Source organism: Tamandua tetradactyla, chromosome 5 (genome assembly GCF_023851605.1).
Source record: "Tamandua tetradactyla isolate mTamTet1 chromosome 5, mTamTet1.pri, whole genome shotgun sequence".
NCBI classification, from domain to species: Eukaryota; Metazoa; Chordata; class Mammalia; order Pilosa; family Myrmecophagidae; genus Tamandua; species Tamandua tetradactyla.
In genome coordinates this window covers 46,280,922-46,300,154 of record NC_135331.1, presented here as the reverse complement: position 1 = coordinate 46,300,154, position 19,233 = coordinate 46,280,922, and the positions used below count along the sequence as shown (strand labels likewise).

The 19,233-nt window shown below is 36.6% G+C and overlaps 1 long non-coding RNA gene and 1 other non-coding gene across 2 annotated transcripts in view; both read left to right on the top strand.

The window, feature by feature from the left end:
* The window catches only part of LOC143684122 (uncharacterized), a 193,696-nt gene that overhangs the window by 93,358 nt on the left and 81,105 nt on the right, over positions 1–19,233 (top strand). The gene's annotated exons all lie outside the window — the stretch shown is intronic.
* On the top strand, positions 6,167–6,284 carry LOC143685244 (U5 spliceosomal RNA). The gene has a single exon (XR_013176492.1). It is a non-coding gene; the product is annotated as a U5 spliceosomal RNA (small nuclear RNA).

Sequence of the window (19,233 nt, the reverse complement as noted above, 5' to 3'; positions counted from 1 at the left end):
TGGAAGAACTGGAGAAAGAACAGCAAACTAATCCCAAAGCAAACAAAAGGAAAGAAATAACAAAGATTAGAGCAGAAATAAATGAAATTGAAAACATGAAAACAATAGAGAAAATCAATAAGACCAGAAGCTGGTTCTATGAGAAAATCAATAAGATTGATGGGCCTTTAGCAAGATTGACAAAAAGAAGAAGAGAGAGGATGCAAATAAATAAGATCAGAAATGGAAGAGGAGACACAACTACTGACCTCACAGAAATAAAGGAGGTAATAACAGGATACTATGAACAACTTTACGCTAATAAATACAACAATTTAGATGAAATGGACGGGTTCCTGGAAAGACATGAACAACCAACTTTGACTCAAGAAGAAATAGATGACCTCAACAAACCAATCACAAGTAAAGAGATTGAATTAGTCATTCAAAAGCTCCCTAAAAAGAAAAGTCCAGGACCAGATGGCTTCACATGTGAATTCTATCAAACATTCCAGAAAGAATTAGTACCAACTCTCCTCAAACTCTTCAAAAAATTCGAAGTGGAGGGAAAACTACCTAATTCATTATATGAAGCCAACATCACCCTCGTACCAAAACCAGGCAAAGATATTACAAAAAAAGAAAACTGCAGACCAATCTCTCTAATGAATATAGATGCAAAAATCCTCAATAAAATTCTAGCAAATCGCATCCAACAACATATTAAAAGAATTATACATCATGACCAAGTAGGATTCATCCCAGGTATGCAAGGATGGTTCAACATAAGAAAATCAATTAATGTAATACACCATATCAACAAATCAAAGCAGAGAAATCACATGATCATCTCAATTGATGCAGAGAAGGCATTTGACAAAATTCAACATGCTTTCTTGTTGAAAACACTTCAAAAGATAGGAATACAAGGGAACTTCCTTAAAATGATAGAGGGAATATATGAAAAACCCACAGCTAATATCATCCTCAATGGGGAAAAATTGAAAACTTTCCCCCTAAGATCAGGAACAAGACAAGGATGTCCACTATCACCACTATTATTCAACATTGTGTTGGAGGTTCTAGCCAGAGCAATTAGATAAGAAAAAGAAATACAAGGCATCAAAATTGGAAAGGAAGAAGTAAAACTGTCACTGTTTGCAGACAATATGATACTATACGTCGAAAACCCGGAAAAATCCATAACAAAACTACTAGAGCTAATAAATGAGTACAGCAAAGTAGCAGGCTACAAGATCAACATTCAAAAATCTGTAGCATTTCTATACACTTGTAATGAACAAGCCGAGGGGGAAATCAAGAAACGAATCCCATTTACAATCGCAACTAAAAGAATAAAATACCTAGGAATAAATTTAACCAGAGACAAAAAACCTATATAAAGAAATCTACAAAAAACTGCTAAAACAAATCACAGAAGACCTAAATAGATGGAAGGGCATACCGTGTTCATGGATTGGAAGACTAAATATAATTAAGATGTCAATCCTACCTAAACTGATCTACAGATTCAATGCAATACCAATCAAAATCCCAACAACTTATTTTTCAGAAATAGAAAAACCAATAAGCAAATTTATCTGGAAGGGCAGGGTGCCCCGAATTGCTAAAAACATCTTGAGGAAAAAAAACGAAGCTGGAGGTCTCACGCTGCCTGACTTTAAGGCATATTATGAAGCCACAGTGGTCAAAACAGCATGGTATTGGCATAAAGATAGATATATCGACCAATGGAATCGAATAGAGTGCTCAGATATAGACCCTCTCATCTATGGACATTTGATCTTTGATAAGGTAGTCAAGCCAACTCACCTGGGACAGAACAGTCTCTTCAATAAATGGTGCCTAGAGAACTGGATATCCATATGTAAAAGAATGAAAGAAGATCTGCATCTCACACCTTATACAAAAGTTAACTCAAAATGGATCAAAGATCTAAACATTAGGTCTAAGACCATAAAACAGTTAGAGGAAAATGTAGGGAGATATCTTATGAATCTTACAACTGGAGGTGGTTTTATGGACCTTAAACCTAAAGGAAGAGCACTGAAGAAAGAAATAAATAAATGGGAGCTCCTCAAAATTAAATACTTTTGTGCATCAAAGAACTTCATCAAGAAAGTAGAAAGACAGCCTACACAATGGGAATCGATATTTGGAAACGACATATCAGATAAAGGTCTAGTATCCAGAATATATAAAGAGATTGTTCAACTCAACAACAAAAAGACAGCCAACCCAATTACAAAATGGGAAAAAGACTTGAACAGACACCTACCAGAAGAGGAAATACGGATGGCCAAGAGGCACATGAAGAGATGCTCAATGTCCCTGGCCATTAGAGAAATGCAAATCAAAACCACAATGAGATATCATCTCACACCCACCAGAATGGCCATTATCAACAAAACAGAAAATGACAAGTGCTGGAGAGGATGCGGAGAAAGAGGCACACTTATCCACTGTTGGTGGGAATGTCGAATGGTGCAACCACTGTGGAAGGCAGTTTGGCGGTTCCTCAAAAAGCTGAATATAGAATTGCCATACGACCCAGCAATACCATTGCTAGGTATCTACTCAAAGGACTTAAGGGCAAAGACACAAACGGACATTTGCACACCAATGTTTATAGCAGCGCTATTTACAATTGCAAAGAGATGGAAACAGCCAAAATGTCCATCAACAGAAGAATGGCTAAATAAACTGTGGTATATACATGCGATGGAATATTATGCAGCTTTAAGACAAGATAAACTTATGAAGCATGTAATAACATGGATGGACCTAGAGAATATTATGCTGAGTGAGTCCAGCCAAAAACTAAAGGACAAATACTATATGGTCCCACTGATGTGAACGGACATTCGAGAATAAACTTGAAATATGTCACTGGTAACAGAGTTCAGCAGGAGTTAGAAACAGGGTAAGATAATGGGTAATTGGAGCGGTAGGGATACAGACTGTGCAACAGGACTAGCTACAAAAACTCAAAAATGGACAGCACAACAATACCTAATTGTAAAGTAATCATGTTAAAACACTGAATGAAGCTGCATCTGAGCTACAGGGTTTTTTTGTTGTTGTTTTTTACTATTATTACTACTTTTATTTCTTTTCTCTATATTAACATTTTATGTCTTTTTCTGTTGTGTTGCTAGTTCCTCTAAACCGATGCAAATGTACTAAGAAACGAGGATCATGCATCTATGTGATGATGTTAAGAATTACTGAGTGCATATGTAGAACGGTATGATTTCTAAATGTTGTGTTAATTTCTTTTTTTTTCCTTTTTTTCTTTCTTTCCGTTAATAAAAAAAAAAAAGATTGTGATGATACCCACATTCTGTTATTCTTTTGAGAGAAAAATTCACTGGGTTGTTGTAAATTTTCATCAATAATGCATTTGACTGCAATGAGCAATAAAACATTCTGATAATCATATGTCAATTAATATTCACAGAGAATACTTATGCAGTATGTTGACTAGACTAATGCAGATTCCTTGTGAACGCCTCTCTGCAATATTAACTCATGTTTTTCAGACATGATTCTCTGATAACAAACAGAAAAGAAATGTACCTGGGGAGTATTTGTTCACCAAGCTTAATTCCAGACAATCAGAGCAGCACAACCCCAAGTGTTACCATGGAATTCCCTGGTCATGGCTGCCTTTGGTCCTGCTGAGGCTGGATGAGCACCTCATGTCTCCTTACTCACCTGGGATTCTGGGCAGTGCCCACCACCCACAACCACATCATTCCCTGCTGTGCTATGGAGAGTGCATGGTAAAAGGACTGAATTCCTTGATTTCTCACATCCTAAATATCTAAACTCTTTGCCCAATCAGAATTGTGTTTATGCCTAAATTGCTATGTAATTGGGGAAAAAGTATTCATAATTTTCCCTCTATACCTATTTTTGCAACATAAAAAGTAAAGGAATATATATATATATACATATATATGCGACTGCATTACTCCACAACTTTGTGAAGTAATTTGATCTGACTTAATATTTATACCAACAATTTTATAGTCTTACTCACCCAAATTTTATCTATGAGGGCATAACATTTTAACATAAAATAGTGAAAAGGTGATAGAATTGAAACCAAGGTGCAATAATAAGAATATAATAGGTAAATTAAGGGAGAACCTCTTGGAATATGGTGAAATAAAGATAGACAGAACTCATCCCTCCACCAAAAGTACCTAGAGAACAGACAGGAGCTATCCAAAACAGCAGATATTGGGCTCAGAAGACCATGGAAGGACACTTGCAACATATAAGGAAGATCTGGACAAAAATAACAGAGAAACTATGACTGAAAAATTGTGGTGTGTGAACTCAACAGTGGCACTTGGTACCTCTCCTCAACCCCCAGGGCTGGAGGTGGTGGGTCAGCTTGGGTCAGGCTGGCTGGTGAGATGTTGTGTACTCCTTGTCCAACTGTTGGCCAGAGAGGGTGAACCCTGGATCCTGCAATACTGAACATTTCAACATAGAATCTCAGGGAGCTTGCAGGCCCACTATTTCCACAGACAGAGCAAATACATTGAGTGACTGAGTTCCACTGGATCCCCAGGTCCCCATCCCCCACATCTGAATCCAGCAGTCCCTAAAACATCTGATTCTTGCCAGGTGGGTTGCAGTGGTCTGGTAGAGAAAGAGAGTCTTTTCCTTTTGGAAAATAGGGGAATGTGGAACAGTCTTGATCCAGATGTTGGCCAGATGTTGGTTGGTGAAATAGTACAGTAGGAGTCCTCAGTTTCAGTGCTGTCTAGATAGGTGCCTTAAGCAGTGCGGGGCCTTTATCTACACTTGCCATAGAAACTGGGGGGTTAAAGGGATAAAAAAAATACCTTAAATTTGTAGGGCTATGGGAATTGCTCACTGAAGAGCTCCATTGTTTTCTGCTGGAAAGGTTGGAAAGTACAGTCTGAGAAGTTACCTCTTACCCTGGGGCCCTTTGGAATAGATTTGTATTCTCTCAGTAGGAACATGGCCTTGGTTTGGCTGTGAAATACTGCAAGTTACAAAGGAAACCTTCAACACAAACCCAATTAACAAAAACATATTAGTCAAGGAAGAATGATAGTCAAAATAATCTTATCAAAATTTTAAAATTTCAACTTCTGTGTGAGGCCAAAGGAAGAGATGTTTATTTGGTGCAAAATTTATATTTGGGTAGCACATTTCCTAATTTAACTCATATGGCCAGTTTAGTTGAGCACCATAAGTACAGGGAGTCTTGAATACACTGTGAGATTTTGTTGGTTTGTCCAGGTTAGTGTGATGCTCTGATATATCCCAGAGTAATTTGGACAACAAATACAAAGTATTTGCAAAGTCCCCTTGGGGGACTAGGGAGAAAGGAGGAAATATTCAACTTCCCTTTTTGGGGAATTCCTGATATTCTTGAAAGCAGTGGGGACAACTGAATAGGCTGAGCCCTCAATCTTGGGGTTCAACCCTTTGAAACTTATTCCTACAAAGGAGAAGCTAAACCTACTTATAATCATGCCTAAGAGTCACCCCCATAGAACCCCTTTTGTTGCTCAGATGTGACCTCTTTCTATAAGCCAACGCACTGCCTTCCCTCTACATGCAACATGACTCCCAGAATGTGAATCATCCTGGTATCGTGGGGCAGAACTCCCAGGGTGAGCTTGGACTCAGCATCGTGGACTTAAGAAAGACTTCTTGTCCAAAAGGGGGAAGAGAGAAATGAGATAAGATAAAATCTCAGTGAATGAGAAATTCAAACAGATATGACAGGCTGTCCTGGAGGCTATTCTTATGCATTATGTAGATATCCATTTTTAGTTTATGGTGCAGTGGAGTGGCTGGAATGAAGTACCTGAAACTGTTGAGCTATGTTCCAGAAGCCTTGGTTCTTGAAGATGATTGTATAATGATACAACTTTTACAATGTGTCTTTGATTGTGAAAACTTTGTGTCTGATGCTATTTTTATCCTGGGTATGGACAAATGAGTTAAAAACTATGGATAAAAGTAAATAAATAATAGGGGTGGCTAAGGGTTAAAATAAATCTGGTAGATTGAAATACTAGTAGTCAATGAGAGGGAGGGGTAAAGAGTTTGGGATGTATGAGGTGTTTTTTTTTTTCTTTTTTTCTTTTATTTCTTTTTAAAAGTTAATACTGTACCCTGGTTTCTTTTCTGATCACATAAATCTTTTGTCTTTTACTAAAGATTCCCATGGAGAGAAACAATTCTGAGTTTATACACCATTTTGGGGGGGTCTTGCTTTATGTAGGGCTTAAAAAAATAAGGTGAGCCATGGTGGCTCAGCAGGCATATTTTTTGCTTGCCAGGCTGGAGACCCAGGATCAATTCCTGGTGCCTATCCATGTGAAAAAAGAATAGTTAATACCCACAATTGATTGTTCCGCATCTCCATGGAGATAATCTAATCCAAAGATACCAATTTACAGCACTGTATAGAGATTAAAAGAAATGGTTGCTCCCATGAGAATGGATCAGGATTGAAACATGGTTTTTCTGGGGGTACACAATGATTTCAAACTGGCACACCTAGGAACAAGTATTCTGATGAGGTAAGTGAAGAAAAAGTTCCATTTACAATCGCACTTAAAATGATAAAATATCTAGGAATAAATTGAATAAAGTATGTAAAGGACCTGTACACATGAAACTACTAAAAATTGCTAAAGGAAGTCAAAGAAGACCTAAATAAATGGAAAGATATCCCATTTTCATGGATTGTACGATTAATAAGCATTAAGATGTTCTATCCAAATTGGTTTACAAATTCAATTCAGTACCAACCAAAATTCCAATAGACTACTTGCAAAAATGGAAAAACTAATTAAAAATGTATTTGAAATGGTAATGGGTCTTGAATACTCAAAAGCACCTTGAAAATGATAAACTTGGAGGACTCATGCTTTCTGACTTACAGCATATTGTAAAGCCACCATGGTCAAAACAGCATGAGGCTGACACAAAGATAGGCAAAATGATTGATGGAATTGAATGATTAGTTAAGAGATAGACTTTCAGGTCTATGGTCATTTGTTTTCTGACAAGGCTCCCAAATCCACTCAACTAGGACAAAAGAGACTCATCAATAAATAGTTTTTGGAGATGTGCCAGTTTGAAAGGATTTATGTCCCCAGAAAAGCCAATCCTAATCTATTTTGTGGAGGCAGCCATTTATTTTAAACCCTATTCAGTACTGTAGGCTGGAAGCTTGATTAGGTTATCTCCAATGAGATGTGACTCACCCAATTATGGCATTAACTTTCGATTAGAAGGAGATATGACTCCACCCATTCCAGGTGGGTCTTGATTAGTTTACTGAAATCCTTAAAAGAGGAAACATTTTGGAGAGGGCATCAGAGCCACAAGATAGAGCCATGAGAACCACAGAGCCAATGCAGCCAGAGGCCTTTGGAGATGAAAAAGGAATATGCCCCCAGGAAGTTTCATGAACCGAGAAGTCTGGAGAAAAAGCTAGCAGACATCACCGTGTGCCTTTCCAGTTGAGAGAAACCCTGAACTTCATCAGCCTTTCTTGAGTGAAAGTAAAATATCTTGTTGGTGCATTAATTCAGACATTTTATAGACTTGCTTTAATTTGGACATTTTCATGGCCTTAGAACTATAAACTAGCAGTTTATTAGATTCACCTTTTTTCAAAGTCATTCCATTTCTGGTATATTGCATTCCTGAAGCTAGCAAACTAGATCAGGAGAACTGGATATTCATTTCCAAAAGAATGAAAGAGGATCCCCATCTTAAACCCTATGCAAAAATTAATTCAAAATGGATCAAAGACCTAAATATCAGAGCAGGTCCCATAAAAGTCCTTCAAGAAAACATAGGGAAACATCTTCAACATCTAGTGATAGGAGATAGTTTCACTCACCTTGCAACCAAAACACAAGCAACCAAGGGAAAATTAGATAGATGGGACCTCCTCAAAATTGAATACATCTATGTTTCAAACGACTTTGTCTAAATGGTGAAAAGGCAAGTGACTCAATGGGAGAAAATATTTAGAGTCATATATCTCATAAAGGCTTGATACCCACAATATATAAAGAAATCTTATAATTAAAAACAAAAAGATAACCCAATTAAAAGTTGGAAAAGACATTTTTCTGAGGAAATTAAATTGGCTAAAATGGTCATGAAAAGATGTTCATATTCACTAGCCATTAGGAAAATTCAAATCAAAACTATGAGGAATCATTTCATGCTCACCAGAATTTCTGCTATTAAACAGAAACCACAAATGTTGGAGAATGTGGAGATATAGGAACATTTATTCACTGCTGGTGGAAATGTAAAATGGTACAGCCACTGTCAAAGTAGTTTGGTGGTTCCTCAGAGATCCTAGGTTCAGATCGCCATATAAAGTGCTGTTACTTATATACCCAGAAGTTCTGAAAACAGGGATGCAAAGAGACACTGCACAATAATATTTACAGAATTTTTCACAATTTCCAAAAGGTAGAAAGAATCCAAGTGTCTATCAACTGTTGAATGGAAAACAAAATATATTATATTTTTATAGTGGAATATTATTGAGTACTAAGAGAAAATGAGGTTCTGAAACACACGGCATCATACATATACCTTAGGGTCATTATTTTGAGTGAAACAAGTCAGTCACCAAAGGAAAAATATTGTATGATCTCACTAATATGAACTAATTATAATCTGTAAATTCATAGACAGAAATTCTAGAATATACAGTACCAGGGGATATAATGAGGCTAGAGAATGGGGAGTGGCTGTATAATATGCATAGAATTTTTACCTAGATTGGACATAAACAGTTGGAAATGAATAGAGGTTATTGTGAGTATAGTATCAGGTTATTGTGAGTGCAATTATTAGTACTGAATTGTGAGTCAGTGTGATTGAAAGTGGTAGTTTAGATTCATGTATGCTACCAGAAAGAAAGCTGGAGGTGAAAACAGGAATGCATAACCCAGTGAATCTTCTGGCAGACTATGACTTGATTAACAGTACCAGTATAATAAATTCTTTTGTGAACTAGAGTAAATATATGACACTACTACAAGGAGTTAAAAATACAGTGGTATGTATATGAAAATGAACCTATTGAAAGCTATGGTATATAATTAAAAGTGATCCCTTTCCTTTACCTATAAAAACTCTAGCTGACATCTCCACTTTGAACTTGTTTTGATAAGATGTCTCCAGTCCTTGCAGAGTGCACTTGCAATAAATCAAGTTCACACTGAGAGACATGTTTCTCCTTTGTAGCGCTGGTCCAGATGGAAATAACTGTGCTTGCAAAATTAAAATGAAGACTCTGTCAAATATCCTTAATGTCTTTGCCTCAATGGGTCCCTCAGAAAATTCAAGAATGTGCATTTATTTAATCAACTTTCTGATTCAAATTCACATCATATCTGAGAAACCATGCATAAAGTTGGTGTCGCCTAATATGAAAAGCAAAATAAATCTCATAGTAAACACCCTCACTGTAGAGTGATTAGACTGAAATAATTTTTAAGGACATTGTTGTAAGAATTTGGAAGTTTTTTTCTTTCATCTGTATTAGGTAAATAAATTTTGCTAGATTCTTCCAAATTTTGGTTACTGGAGATACTGTAGCACAATTCCATTTGTCTACTACATAGTTCCAAGAAAATTTATTAACTGATAAAACTTGATCTCTCTTCCATGGGGAGTTAATTGCATGAATTGTAGTGTAGAGAATTCAGTACGATTTTCAATATCATTTATATGAACTGTATTACCATGATCATCTATTATTATTCTTGAAATATTGAATGTTTTTTCAAGAACATAAGTCAAATTGTATAGTTGCAAATACAGAAGCAAATATCAAAATAAATTCATATGAGTTAAAATCAAATAAATAGTTTTGTTTTGGGAATATTGTATAGCATGTTACTCAGATAAATCCTCTGAGAACATAATTTTCATATGTTGATGCACTATAACATTATTCTAAGTTCCCTGAATTGAAGATAGAGAGGTATATTTTATTCATAATTCTAGAATTTCATCATTTCAGTGAATATAGTTGAATGTACTCATTTATTTTCACAAATTTGTCAAGGGTGTCTGACAGACTAGTTGAGAACATTATACACTACTCTGAGCAAGAACATATATTTTCTCTAGAAGACAAGTCTCACATTAAATTATGAACATTTTGACTTGATTTTACATATGACAAAATATAATTTGCAGTTATTGCATGATATACAGACATTATCTTGATATTTCTCTTTTAAACTAACATAATTTATTTTTTTAAAAATTTGCTATAATTTCAAACTTTCAGAGAAGTTGCAAGGGTATTAAAAAGATCTCTTTAATAACCTTTACCTGATTCCTTAATACTTAAATTTTGCCATGGTTCAAGAACCACAATTAAAAAACTAAATATTGATGAAATTATTTCATCTCTTTTTTGCACCCATATCCCATTAAAAAATCTATCAGTAATGCTCTTTAAAGCCTTCTCCACTTTCAGTATTTGATGCATTTCAGCGTCAGACATTATGTTTATTTGGTGTATTCCTTTAGTTGTATTACCGGTTGTATTACTTAGGGTTCTCTAGAGAAACAGAATCAACAGGGAACACTTGCAAATATAAAATTTATGGAAGTGTCTCACGTGACCATAGGAATGCAGAGTCCAAAATCCACAGGGCAGGCTGCGAAGCCGATGACTCCAATGGATGGCCTGGATGAACTCCACAGGAGAGGCTCACCAGCCAAGGCAGGAATGGAACCTGTCTCCTCTGAGTCCTCCTTAAAAGGCTTCCCATGATTGCATTTAGCATCACTAATTGCAGAAGACACTCCCCTTTGGCTGATTACAAATGGAATCAGCTGTGGATGTAGCTGAGGTGATCATGACCTAATCCTATGAAATGTCCTCATTGCAACAGACAGGCCAGTGCTTGCCCAATCAGATGAACAGGTACCACAACTTGGCCAAGTTGACACCTGTCCCTAACCATGACAGTCCACCCCTTGTCAACTCGGCACATATATATATATATATATATATGTGTGTGTGTGTGTGTGTGTGTGTGTGTGTATCACCTTAGACCATACTTAATTTCCAAATGAAAACAAATAAGCACACATTTTTTCTTTTACCTGACAATACTCAACTGTCCTGCATATAACTGGAAACACATTAAATCTCTCCAGAATAGCATGCAAATCCTTGGGCAACATTCATTCTTAAACCTGATATCTTACAACTTACATAGTATAACACAAACAAAACAGCATTACAGTCCTCGTTTCTGTAACTGATCACGTGGTCGAAGTTCATATTTATCACTACCTTCTTCCACTACCCATTCCATGTTCCCTTTCCCTTCAGCAAGCACTTCAGCTGGCCGTGGTTCTTTGCCTGGTGGGGTGACCCAAACCTTCATTCCTGAAGTCTCAGAGCCATTAGTGGTCCTGCCTGGATTGTGTTGTTGCAGTTTTCCATTGATTTTAATCACAGGGCATGGTAGTACTAATAGACGCCCCAGGGGATCTCCTATATTCCAAGAAAACTCTTCTTTACCTCCATTATGTAGTTGCAGTCCTACTTCCTTCTGATAGTCAGGGTCAATTACCCCAGACAATAATGTAATCCCCTTCTTGGTGTGTTGATCCAGAGGCATAAGTAGCCCAATGTGGCCAGGTGGCAATCTTAACTTCCAGTTCAGTGGTATCACTGTTGTTTCTCCTGGAGAAAGCACACCCCATTTTGGAACTAAAACCTGTAGACCAGCAGAACTCAGGGTAGCAGGGACAGGAAGCAAAAATGTTCCTAGTGGATCACTAGGAGTAATAGTGAGTGGCACCACACCCATTTCCACCCCTTGGTTCCTGGACCCATGGATCCTGGCTATGGGAGAAACAGCACCATAGAGCGGACGCTGATTCAGAGCACACACAGCTTCCTGGAGAACATTACCTCAGCCTTTCAAGATTTTGCCACCTAGTTGGCACCGTAATTGAGTTTTCAAAAGGCCATTCCACCGTTCTATCAATCCAGCTGCTTCTGGATGATGGGGAACATGGTAAGACCAGAGAATTCCATGAGCATGTGCCCATTCCCGCACTTCATTTGCTGTGAAGTGTGTTCCTTGATCCGAAGCAATGCTATGTGGAATACCATGACGATGGATAAGGCATTCTGTAAGCCCACGGATAGTAGTTTTGGCAGAAGCATTGCGTGCAGGGAAAGCAAACCCATATCCAGAGTGTGTGTCTATTCCAGTTAGAACAAATCACTGCCCCTTCCATGAAGGGAGTGGTCCAATGTAATCAACCTGCCACCATGTAGCTGGCTGGTCACCTCGGGGAATGGTGCCATATCAGGGGCTGAGTGTGGGTCTCTGCTGCTGGCAGATTGGGCACTCAGCAGTAGCTGAAGCCAGGTCAGCCTTGGTGAGTGGAAGTCCATGTTGCTGAGCCCATGCATAGCCTCCATCCCTACCACCATGACCACTTTGTTCATGAGCCCATTGGGCAATAACAGGAGTTGCTGGGGAAAGAGGCTGACTGGTATCCATAGAACGGGTCATCTTATCCACTTGATTATTAAAATCTTCCTCTGCTGAAGTCACCCTCTGGTGTGCATTCACATGGGACACAAATATCTTCATGTTTTTAGCCCACTCAGAAAGGTCTATCCACATACTTCTTCCCCAGACCTCTTTGTCACCAATTTTCCAATTATGGTCTTTCCAAGTCCCTGACCATCCAGCCAAACCATTAGCAACAGCCCATGAGTCAGTATACAAACGCACCTCTGGCCAGTTTTCCTTCCAAGCGAAATGAACAACCAGGTGCACCGCTCGAAGTTCTGCCCACTGGGAGGATTTCCCCTCACCACTGTCCTTCAAGGACACCCCAGAAAGGGGTTGTAATGCTGCAGCTGTCCACTTTCGGGTGGTACCTGCATATCGTGCTGAACCATCTGTAAACCAGGCCCGAGTTTTCTCTTCCTCAGTCAATTCACTGTAAGGAACTCCCCAAGAGGCCATAGCTCTGGTCTGGGAAAGAGAAGGTAATGTGGCAGCAGGAGTGGAAACCATGGGCATTTGTGCCACTTCTTCATGTAACTTACTTGTGCCTTCAGGACCTGCTCTGGCTCTATCTCATATATACCATATTCTAATGGGTTATAGAATTCTTTGCCTACATGGTGCACAAATACTCTGGAATTGGACTGGCAGGGAATGGCAACGCAGTCACAGAAACCACTGAATATATGACCTCTTTTTAAAATTATTATTTTTTATTTAGAGAAATTGTAGGTTTACAGAAAAGTCACGTTAAAATTCCAGTGTTTCTATATAATCCCCTATTTTTGACACTTTACATTAATGTGATATATTTGTTACAATTGATTAAATAATATAAAAATAGCACTACTAACCATATTCCATAGTTTATATGAGTTGTATTTTTCCCATACACCACCCTATTATTAATACCTTTTATTACTGTCTTGTACTTGCACAATTAACCCCATGCTATCATTGACAATAAGGTTGATTATACTATACTGTCCCATGCTTTATCTCCAAACTTTCATTCTAGTGAAATACATGACTCCAAACATCCCATTTCAATGAAGTTCAAATGCATAATTCAGCTGTTAATTACACTTACAATAATATGCTACCATCATTACTATCTATCCAAACCTTTGCAATCAACCTAAATAGAAATTTTGTGTAAATTAAGCATCGGCTCCCACTTCTCTACCCACAATTTATCCCCTGATAGCCTATATTCTATTTTCTAATTCTGTGAGTCTGTATATAATAATTGGTTTCGATAAGTGAGATCATATATGATTTGCCCTTTGTGTCTCACTTATTTCACTCAGCAAAATGTCTTCAGGCTGCATCCATGTTGTCACATGCATCAATAGTTTTTTATAGCTAATAGCATTGCATCAGGCATCTACCACATTTTGTTTATTCACCCATTGATGGACATTTGGGTTGCTTCCACCTTTGGGCAATTGTGAATAATGTTGCTATGAACATTGGTGTGCAAATATCTGAATCCCTGATTTCCATTCCTCTGGCTGTATACCTAATAGTGATATATACGGGTCATTAGGAAATTCTGTATTTAGCTTTCCTCAAATATGCCATGCTGACTTCCACAGGGGCTATATCACTTTGAATTATCACCAATATGAATGAGTATTCCTGTTTCTCCACATCCTTTTTAACATTCATAATTTTTCTTTTTTTTAATATTAATAATTCCAGCAGGTGTGAAATACCTCATTGTGGCTTTGATTTGAATTTCCCTGATAGCTAGTGATGTTGAGTATCTTTTCATGTGCTTTTTCATCATTTGTAATTCCTCTTTGGAAAAATATTTATTCAAGTATTTTGCCCAGTTTTTAATGGGTTATTTGACTTTTTATTGTTGAGTTGTAGGATTTATTTATCTATTCTACATATTAAACCCTTATTGAGTATGTGGTTTCCAAATATTTTCTCACATTGCTAGACTGCCTTTTCACTTTCTTGGCAAAGTACTTTGAAGCAGAGTGGTTTTAATTTTGAGAAGCTCCTCTCTATGTTTTAAAAATATTTTCTTGCTTACACTTTAGGTGTAAATTCTTAGAAATAATAGTGTACCACAAGATTCTGAAGATATTTCCCTGCATTTTCTTCCAGGATTTTATAGTCCAGGTTCTATATTTGGGTCTTTCATCCATTTTAAGTTAATTTTTCTATAGGCTGTGAGACAGTGTTCCCATTTCATTCTTTTGCATATGGATATCCAGTTCTCCCAAAACCATTTGTATGAAGAGAAGAATCATTCCCAATTGAGTGGACTCAGTAGCCTTGTCAAAAATCAGTTGGCCAAAGATGTGAACCATTTCTGAACTCTCACTTGAATTAAATTAGTCAATGTATTTATTCTTATGACTGTACCACACTGTTTTGACCACTGTAGCTTTGTAATATGCTTTAAAGACAGGAAGTGTGAGCCCTCCAATTACATTCTTCATTTTCCAAAATGTATTTGACTGTTCTGGACCCTTTAACTTTCCAAATACTTTGAGGAATGGCTTTTCAATTTTTGCAATTTACTCTTTTGGAATTTGTATTGCAATTGCATTGACTCTGTAAATCATTTAGGTAGAATTGATGTCTTAAAATTCAGTGTTATTACTTATTCGGCTAATTTGGCTTTTGGTTCTTATAGGTCACATCATTTTTTCTCTCCCTTTTCCTTTATTGTAACCTCCTTTTATGTACAGTGATGTTTTGTGATGTATCTCACTGATAATTTTCTCTTTTAAGATTCTGAATATTATTTAAATGTTATTGGTGTTTATCCTGTGGTTTATATTGTATAATGAACATTTATAAAGATTAATTTTCAAAAGATAAGAACTTACCTTCAATAATATACTTGTTCTCTGTTCTCATATCACTGTTTCTCCTCTTTATGCCTCTTCTGTCCCACTTTACCATTTTATATTTTACATGTCCATTTTATGGAAAATGTCATTTTCTTGTTCCTTTGTATTCTTTGTTTTTAAGACAACTTAATAGTCTTTTCTATTCATCTTCTTCTTTTTTAAACTCTTTTTAATTGAGATATATTATATATTCACAGATCATGTGATCATCCAAAGTGTACTATCAATGGTTCACTGTATCATCATATACCTGTACATTCATCATCTCAACCGATTTTTGAACATTTTCCCTAATCAAAAAAATAAGAAAAATTTAAAAAAAGACCATCAAAAACATCCCATAAGCCACACACACCCCCCCACTGTTTATTCATTTATTGCCTTTTTTTTCTTACTCATCTGTCCATCTGCTGGATAAGGGAGTGTCAGTCATAAAGTTTTCACAATCACATGAAAACACCCTAAAGCCTCCATAGCTGTTCAGTTTTCTTCAAGAATCAAGATTATTGGGTTACAGTTCAATGTTTTTAGGTATTTCTATGAAACTACTCCAATACACCAAAAACTGAATTTAGAAATAACAGGAACAACTTCAGAATAGAAGTGACTGCTGTAAGAGCTCATAATCTAGGAACTTTTACAATAGGTCTTCACCTGACAACCCATGCTCACAAATTCAATTCTTAGGGTTTGCACATTATAGTTAATCTGTATTAGTGAGGCATTATAATATTTGTCTTTTCATTCCTGGCTTATTTCACTCAATATACTGTCCTCAAGGTTCATTCACCTGGTATGCCCCACAACTTCATTCCTTCTCATAGCTGCTCAATAGTCCATTGTATGTGTTTCCCCCTTCTGTTCCACAGTCAATGTACCTTTAGACCACCTCCAACCATTGCAAGTCATGAACACTGCCACCATAAACACCAGTGTATAACTGTCCATCCATGTACCTGCTCTCAGTTCCTTCAAGTATACACCTACCTACTAGGTTGCAGGATCATATAGCAACTCCATCCACAGCCCCCTGTGGGGCCACCACACCACCCTCCAGAGGAATTGAACCATTCTACTTCCCTACAACAGTAACTAGATTACTTCTCTTCAATTTTTTTTCAAGTATTTCTAACTCTCTGTTAATTTTTTTTTTTTTTATGTTTTTACATGGGCAGGCACCGGGAATCAAACCCGGGTCCTCGGGCATAGCAGGCAAGCACTCTTACCTGCTGAGCCACTGTGGCCTGCCCATCTGTTAATTTTTAAACAGTTTTATTTATATAACCTCCAATCCAACCTAAGTAAAACATCAGTAGTTCTTAGTATAATCACATAACCATGACTTCACCACCTCCACAATCTGTGTGAGAACATTCTTATTTTTCCCCAAGGAATCCCATACCCCTCATCCATATCCTCCACTTATTGATATTTAGCTTTGGCATATTCCCTTGTTACATTCAATGTAAGCATATTACAATGTTACTGTTAATTGTGGCCCTTAGTTTACATTGATTGCCTTTATCCCCTTATATGGTCCCATTTTCAATGGTGACATTTATTTTATTCTTCCTCATGCAAATACATTCTTATCTTTTTAATCACCCTCATTGTTCACTCTAAGCCTCACTAAATTCTTATGTTCCAGTCTTTATAATCTGTCTTTACTTCTGGTTTTATACATGAACCCTGCCCTCCTACTGCAACCATACTCACATTTAGCTTCATTCCTTATACTTACAATATTGTGCTATCATCAGATAATATTGTGCTGTACATTTCTGGATTTTTGCAGTCAGTCCTGTTGAATATTCTCTACTCCTTCAGCATCAAATGCCCAATCTCTACCCACTTTTATCTCCTAATAACCTGTGCTCACAACTTAAATTCTCAGAGTTCACTCATTAATATTCGTTCATATTAGTGGGGACAGTATTTGTCCATTAGTTTCTGGCTAATTTCATTTGGCAAAATGTCCTCAAGTTTCACTCATATTGTTACATGTTTCATGACTTTATTCTTCCCTACAGCTGCATAATATTCCATATATATACAAAAGAAAGATCAAAGGTGATGGTGGAAGTATACAGAGAAGGTAGTTCTTAACAAATTAGTATGATTGCTGAATCATTATATTGATATTTCTTTTCATTTCCAACATCTTAGAGTAGCTAGAAGTAAAAACCTAAAATTGTGGAATTTTAACCCATACAAAACTCTGAAATCTGTTCTACAACTAATTGTTGTGATATGCTTTGAAATTTATTGCTTTTTGGTATATATGTTATTTTTCACTAAAAAGAAAAATAATGTTGATTGTATACACCAAAGTTGGCTCAGCCACTCATCCATTGATGGACATTTAGGCTGCTTCCATTTCTTGGAAACTGTGAATAATGCTGCTATAAACATCAGTGTGCAAATGTCAATTGTGTCCTTGCCTTAATTTCCTCTGAATATACCTTGTAATGGGATTGCTGGATCTTATGACAATTCTATTCTTAGCTTTCTGATGAGCTGCAAACTGCCTTCCAGAGCAGTTGCACCATTATACTTTCCAACCAGCAGTGAATAAGTGTGCCTCTTTGTCCACATCCTCTCTGCACTTCCGGTTTTCTGCTTTTTACTTGTTTGTTTATGTTTTAATAAAGACCAATGGCATCTCACTGTGGTTTAATAGCCTTTTAAAAAATGGAAATATTATTTTCTCTCAAGTTTTTATTTTTCTCATACAAAATTTAAATGAGTTCTGCTAAGGTTCGTTTGAAGATATTTTTATTCTTTTCTTAAAGGTACTCACTATTTCTTTCCTTTCCTTTTCTTATGCAGCTGCATTTCTGTGCCATCTGAGATAATATAAACTCTTTAAAGTGGTGCTCTCTAAATAATGAAATTTTGAAAGAAAATTACCATATCAAACACAAAATTCTTAGGCAACCTTCTTCAATGAATAAAATTTGTTAAATGAGTGAGCAATGGAAGATTGGAGCAAAAAAATCTGCCATTTAGTTGTCATGTTCTCCAATGTTCAAAATTCTGCAAAGAATTATTTCTCATGTATTAATTAAAAAAATAATAGTGAATATGAGAATCTAAAGGCACCTTTTATTACAATAAATTAATATTTTGAAGCTGTAAATATTATATTTTATATTAAGCTATCACTTAATTTTATAACTACACTTATATAATTGCCTTATTTTTTTCCTAAGCAAGGATTAGGAGAAATAATTCAATTACCTCCTAATAAAATCACCTAAGTTGACTGTACTTCAGGTTGCATGAACATGAATCCTCAAGAAATGATAATGAATTGTTCCTTAATTTTGCCATTGTGGTTTTAAATTTCCTAATTCAAATATTTTTTCTTGCCATATATTCTGGTTTGTTAACACTACCAGAATGCATATATCATAAATGGAATGGCTTTTAAAATGGGAATTTCAGGTTCAAGTTTACAGTTCTAAGGCTGTGAAAATTAAGACAGCAATAAGAGGTTGCTTTCACTCAAGAAGGGCTGATGACATCTGGAACACCTCTGTCAGCAGGAAAGGCACCTGGATGCCTTCTACTGGGTTCTTTGCCTCTGGACACCTCTGTTAGCTGGAAAGGCACATGGCGACACTTGCTAGCTTTCTCTACTAGCTTCTTGTTTAATGAGATTACCCTGGGGGTATTTTTCTTCTTCATCTCCAAAAGTCTCTGGCTATGAAGGTTCTGAAGATTTCCAAAATGCTTCCTTCTTAAACGATTCT